Source organism: Nycticebus coucang, chromosome 13 (assembly GCF_027406575.1).
Source record: "Nycticebus coucang isolate mNycCou1 chromosome 13, mNycCou1.pri, whole genome shotgun sequence".
Taxonomy (NCBI): Eukaryota; Metazoa; Chordata; class Mammalia; order Primates; family Lorisidae; genus Nycticebus; species Nycticebus coucang.
In genome coordinates, this window is record NC_069792.1 from 26,149,003 (window position 1) to 26,156,020 (window position 7,018).

Genomic DNA, 7,018 nt, shown 5'->3' on the forward strand with positions numbered 1-7,018 from the left:
TAGTTTTTGTTACTATTTATTATAATTTATAAATGTTTCTTATTTAGTAAGGAAATGAACACATTGCATATGTAAATGAGAAGGTAATCTTCTAGTTGAATTATGTTTTCATATTATGATTTTTTTTGGATTAATGACTACAAAATACACGAGCACTTCTGTATTATATATGACATCTGGCCTTTGCTAAAAATGTCTTTTTTGGCAATTTATCTTACATTTAAAATATTTTCTTTTGCCTTAATCACTTTAGTTTTTGAAAGGATTGCTCCTCAATACCACTTCATAAATTATGACAAATCAGAATATATAACAGGGATTAAACTAAATGTGTATTAGATGAGTAAAGATTTCACTGAGGCAAGACTAATCATCATTTAGATTATCAGTAGAAGATGATTAATAAACAAAGGATTGCACGATAAGTTCTATTGATGCTGTGTTTGGGTAGCCAAATGTTTTGGCTTTTACAAATGAAAAAAAATCCCTAAGCAGCTTATAGCAAAAAAGTAATCATTCAAATTACAAACTTACGAATTTCAAATTACATACTTCATCAAGTTGAGTCTATTTTACCTTACTGAGCAGATTTGGTATAACAAAATGAATTAATTACTTAAGTGTTTCAAGTAAATGGAAAAATAGTCTTCCAATGCTTATAATTTATTTTTTACATAATTGCTATAGTAGATAACTTTGAGGAAAATTGCTGAGAATGTACCTCTAGAAGATAGTGGTTAAAAATATTCAAAATATGTTCAGGAATAAGCCTTTTACAGATTTTTTTCCTTATGAATTTCTCTTGTCATAATAAATTTTTGGAGTGCTTCTACTTTTTGGAAATGAGATCTTGAGGAATAAATTTGCAGAGATGTGAAAGAAGAGATTTAAAGAACATTTTTTTTTAATCGAAGATAAAATTCTGTCTCAAGAGAGCTTTTCAATAATTGTGTGTGGGTATATATTGTGTTTATGTGCTGATTCCTTAAGAATTTCTGTAGGATACTTAGAATTGAGAATGGTGCAGTTGACAACCTGGGTTCAAATCCCAGCTTACCACCTAAAAAATGATTCTAAACAAATTATTAACCTTTCTAAGGTCTAGTATTTTAACTATAAAATAGTATGACTAATACCCACCTCACTATTACTACAATGGTAATAATGAAGGAATGGTTATAAAACATTTAAGAATGGTGTTAAGGTACTTAATGCACCAAGCTTATAGTAAATATAGCCTCTGACTATTACTATTAGAAAATTTTTTGGTTGTTAATTTGTTATAATTTTAAGTTATATTCAATGGCTTCAGACCCTCCAAAAAGTGCGGAACTTATCCTGGTACATCTTTTTTTTTCTTTTTAGTTCCATAAAACAAGACAAAGAATACAAATATGAGGTCCATGGCTATTTCTAAATGAATGCACCTGAAACAAGCTTTCTCAGTTTTCAAAAGTATTTTGCTAAACTATATGCCTCAAAATAACCCTTTATAGAGATTTGAAAAATTCAACTGCTTAGATTATTCTAAAATTTAGATTGTACCCTTACTGGCATCATAGTTTAACTATTGATTTTTGATAGTTCTTTATGCTATATGATTTTATAAATTGTTATTGGGATTTTCATGATTATTGAAGGATATTAAGAAATAATTATCTCCCAAGTCTAGACATAGAAATGAGTGGCACATTGTCAGCCATCCTTCTCTTTCAAAGACTTATTATGATTTGAATTTTACTTATGTGATAATATTCATAATATTGCCCCAGCACTAAACTGCTAGTGGAGGACAAATATTGCCAGCATGACAAATGTAAAATCTAGCTCTCTGAGAGGGGCAGCTGGTCCCAGCATTAAAACATTAGTGTCACAAATTGCAGCAAGGACTAAATAATGAAGAGGAGCTATTACTGTTTTTAATGTTGAATCTATGAAATTAAATGAAAATAAACCCCTTTGAATTAAGAACAGTAGATTCTGAGCTCTGGATCTGTGTGGCAAAGTGAATTGCAGATTAATCTTCATAATTTATTCCCTTCTAATATTTTTAAGTTTATATCATATTATCTTCTAATACACTCTCTTTAGATTGCTTATCAAGGCCTTAAACATCTTTCTACTCATATAGTTTCTTTGCTTTCACCAAAAAAGAAATTACTAGCCAAGCCCTAACTGTGTCTAAGAGAGAGAGAGTGAGGGTCAATTTTTACCTGTTCTTTTGACAGTGTTCTTCCTGACTGACAGCTTCATACAGACAGGATGGTAGATCAGGGAAGATAGGCTGGAAGAGGCTTTCTGAATTGATGCTGCCATATTTCACATGAAATTTACAGCACAAAACTTTTTAATAGCTATGGCTTTGTACATATCTTCCACAATCTGTAGCAGGTATATATCACCACCTTATAACTTATGAAAAGTTAATAACTAATAATTCAAGGATTTTTTTTTAAAAAAAACAACACTTCTATATAAACAGAGAAAAACTAAAGACAGAAAAAAGAGGATAAAAAAACCTACAAAGTCATACAAGATATTGATGTGTGCAGGTAGTCTTATTCAAATCTTACAGCTTCTCTATTTAGGAATTCCAGGACCTTCAAAAGAAAACTGAATTTCATGTTACTATTTACAGTCTTTGGTATCCACCAGTTCTCCAATTGCACTAAGGAAGCTTGCCTGCAACAGGGCCTGACACATAAAAGGCATTTCATAAGTATGTGCTATGTTTACATAAATAAGTACATTATAATACAAGTATATATAATATATAATAAGCAAAATAGTTGGAAATTTTCACTTATTCATTTAAAATATTTATGAAAGTCAATACTGTTCTAGGCACTAAAATATAAAGTTGAATAATAACCAACCAAAATCTTTGACAAGTTATTTTGTATAAATCTAAATTACTATCAGAAGTAGGGGATTAATTGCTATTATATGCTGAGTTATAACTCATCAAACTTAACTGATTAAAAATTTTGTAGCCATTTTTTTGTTTGTTCGTTTTTGTAGAGACAGAGTCTCACTTTACTGCCCTCGGTAGTAGTCTCACTTTACTGCCCCTTTACTGCGTCACATGGCTCACAGCAACCTCCAGTTCTTGGGCTTACATGATTCTCTTGCCTCAGCCTCCCGAGTAGCTGGGACTACAGGCACCCGCCACAATGCCCGGCTATTTTTTTGTTGCAGTTTGGCCGGGGCTGGGCTTGAACCTGCCACCCTCGGCATATGGGGCCAGCGCCCTACTCACTGAGCCACAGGCGCCACCCAATTTTGTAGCCATTTTATCACTTATTTTATGGATTAAGATACAGAATATTAGAAATAGCCTAAAATGCCAGACAGTCCTTTATCCAATCCCTGCCTTCCCCACCATATTATGTTTAACTGAAGAAAAATTTGGCTATGATTCATCAGCCAACTACTTTCCCAGGACTGGGAATCCATGCCTCATTCCTGAGGGGAGTCAGGATAGGATCCTGGAGCATCCATTATACCACTTAATACAAACACGCCCTCCGCCTTCAGCTCAATTATCATTTTCATAAGGAATTTTTCCCTCGTCTCAGTAACTAGGTCAAATTCTCTGTTATGTGCTCCAGGGTACCATGCACCTTCACTTCACAGCATTTATTACAGTTGCAGTTTCCTTTTATTTGCAAGTTAATTTAATTGACAGTCTTATACACTAGGTCTGTGATCCACAAGAGCTTAGACATTGACTATTTTTGCCCAACATGAGATCCTAGAGGCAAATCCAACACCATATATGTGGAAACTGGAAGACCTCAACAGCACTCAGGCAAATAAGTCAGGGTGTGTTTTACTTAGGACTGCTGCTGAGAACGAAATGGAGGCCAATGCTTTATTTCTACTTTCCTGACTTGATCAAGATGGATGAGTAAGAAAATGAGGAGAGCTGCCGTAAGGAACTTAGGAGTAGGGTGCCCAGTCTTGTCTTTTACCTCTGTTAGAACTCATGTGGGATCCAGGTCCTAGTGAAGGATCTGGCAAGGCCGGAGAAAAGAGCAGGGCCTGCAAGTTGGGTTGGCTCTCCCTACATAGGCTTAGGGTGTGGAAACTTGTGTTGACAGATGGGGTTACCATCAGCTTCTAGCAGCTACTGGGGCAACATCTCAGATTACTACCTCTACGAATAAATCCCAGTTGTGGGGGAACCTCACATGTGAGGAACCTTCTTGCTCTCTTTTAGGATTCACAACAAATGAACTGCAGATTTCCCAGGTATTTTTGAGGCCCACAACTCAAGCTTATCATTAAAACCAAAATCAGAGGAAAATTCTCTATGCTATTAATTATTAATACAGTGTATTAATGTCACATAGCCGGCTACCCAATTTACTCATTTTTCTTTGTCCGCAGGCCAAATGACATCTGTCCACCAGTTGAGACTGAGTTACCTTATCATTCCCTATTATGGGATGGTGCTATTGCATGAGAGGCATTATAAAATAACCCTTCATTCCCATCTCTCCCAGCATCACCTCACTCCTGCTTGGGCAATAGAGAAATGAGTACCTGGTACCGTATGGACTCTAAGAATCCATATTTTGATGAAGCAAATCTAAATTATCAGGATCAGAAAAACGTGAGGTTTATCAATTTTAAGAAGTTCTTAACATATACAAGGACCTACACTGACTGCCTCCTTAAGTTAACCTAATTTTCATAGACCAACGTGTATATATCAGTAGGCCCAGGACCTTATGTTGACTATCCCTGTATGTTGACTAGCTCGCTACAGCCCCTTAGGTGGTTAATTTACAGAGGTTCTACTATAATTGAGAACACTGTCATTTGTTCTATAACAGTAGAGTCAAACCAAGACTTTGTTTTTATAACTAATATTTTGTAATAACCTTTATTATTTTGGAATATAATTCATATGTACTTTCAATAACCAATACACATGATTAAACCAAAAAAGAATTCATTCAATATGCTAAATATAAGGGAAAATATAAAAGAAAATAATCTTTAATACAGTAACATATTTTTAAAATACAAAAATGGTCATGATTATAGTGGAAGACAAAAATAGTCAGAGGCTACCACTTAATATGTCTAACTACCACGAATACGGCAGTTACAGATGATGATAGATACACGTATGTTTATTGACAACCCAAATGTCATTTACAACCTTGCCTTTAGTTACCTGTTATTCAAGTGATGAACTACTGGCAAAAGAGTTAGTGAAATCTTGGTCAAATTTAAAATAAAACAAACAACAATCTTCTCTAGCGATAAGTTTCTAGAAACTTCAGTGTATATTAAAAACCTGTCCTAAATACTTTGAATTTACAAATAAAATAAACTTGGTTTGGTGCAGATTAAGAAAAATTCAAGCAGTTCTTCATATAGATGAATTCCTGGTGGAAAAATCTAACTATTATGTGAAATTGTCTATGAATTTGTAGGGCCTCTGACATCTCGGACCCACACCACATAAGTGGCATAGCCTCATCCTCTTATGATTGTCACAGATTTTCAGAGACTGCTTCTAGAGACTAGTGGATGAGAACCATTACTTTACCAGGGGTCCTCAAACTGCGGCCCATGGGCCACATGAGGCAGCGTGATTGTATTTGCTCCTGTTTTGTTTTTTTTTTACTTCAAAATAAGATATGTGCAGTGTGCATAGGAATTTGTTCATAGTTTTTTTTTTTTTTAGTCCAGCGTTCCAATGGTCTGAGGGACAGTGAACTGGCCCCCTGTTTAAAAAGTTTGAGGACGCCTGAATTCTCCAAGATTCTTATTGATTTTATGCATATACTAAAATTATCAAGTGAGGACCCAGAAGACGGCAGCTCTCTGATTTGCAAAAGATCTTTTTGAGCCCATCATCTCCACAAATAGACTTTATACAGTTGTTGTCGTGTGTGAATGTGTGTTGAAAGCATCATGCATGCCCTTTATTGGACAATTTTCAAATACATTTAGTAAATATGGTTATAATTTATGTCTCTTTTTTTAGAAAAACTTCAGAATGTAAATAAGAGGATACAGTCTTTCTAGAAGAAATTTAAATACACACTCAGGGAAGCAAAAGGGAGACAAAATGAATCAGCATCCCCTGTTCCTCAAAACATTAGTCATGCCTATTTTAATTCCAATTTGCTACTTTCCTGGGAGTGGCACTAGTTGGCCCCTTGGAGAGCGAATCAACTTGGATTTATTATAATTTATAAGGTAATATATAATTTTGAATCATTTCAAGATCTATGGAAAACTTTTCTTTAATTACACATTTTGGAATAATTAATGCTCTCTGTTATCATGTGGGAGACCATAGCATTTCTTGAAATAAAATGTGGCTGTCAAAACAAACAAACAAAAATGTAAGTTTGATGTGCAAGTAATAATTATGAAGAAAAAGTATAACTTGATATCATTAACTTATCAATAATCTTATACTGTTGACATATTAAAGATAACGGTATCTAGTTGAGGGCCAGAAGAAAGGTAAGGAATCATTCTATACACGTAATGGTCTCGGTTTGTAGCAGATAAATGGAGGTCATGTAGCAGCAGCTGGCAAGTTAGTTAGGAGGTAGATCAGGTGCTACAGTGGCCTAGAGGCGGCCAGAAATGCTATTGATTAGTGAATGATCAATTTTATCAATGTTAGTAAGGTGGAGAGGGCAAGTTGCCGTCTTCCCTCTCTTTTTTAATGTCTCATTGCCCTCACAACTTAGGGATGCACTTAAGCTTTTTATAAACTACTTTAAACAGCTCATCAGTTCTAATAAAATCAGCACATTTGCCACCAAATAGATGATGCTTTTTAGTGTTGCATCAAAAAAAAGCAGTAACTTTATTTGCAGAGACTTTATTTATTAACTGTTTTTACTTATTCTATTAAACACAAATATTGTAGCAGTGACTGTTCTATAATTTGTTATTTTAGCTATAAATTATCCTGTCATGATACCCATTTGAATCTTCTCACACCCATTTTACAGATGAGAAAACCAGAGACTTAAAG

General features: G+C 34.4%; 1 non-coding gene across 1 annotated transcript; it reads right to left on the reverse strand.

Moving 5' to 3' along the window:
- Positions 1–6,064: 6,064 nt before the first annotated feature.
- LOC128564144 (small nucleolar RNA SNORA67) lies at positions 6,065–6,205 on the reverse strand. Its single transcript, XR_008374015.1, has one exon. It is a non-coding gene; the product is annotated as a small nucleolar RNA SNORA67 (small nucleolar RNA).
- Positions 6,206–7,018: the final 813 nt, after the last annotated feature.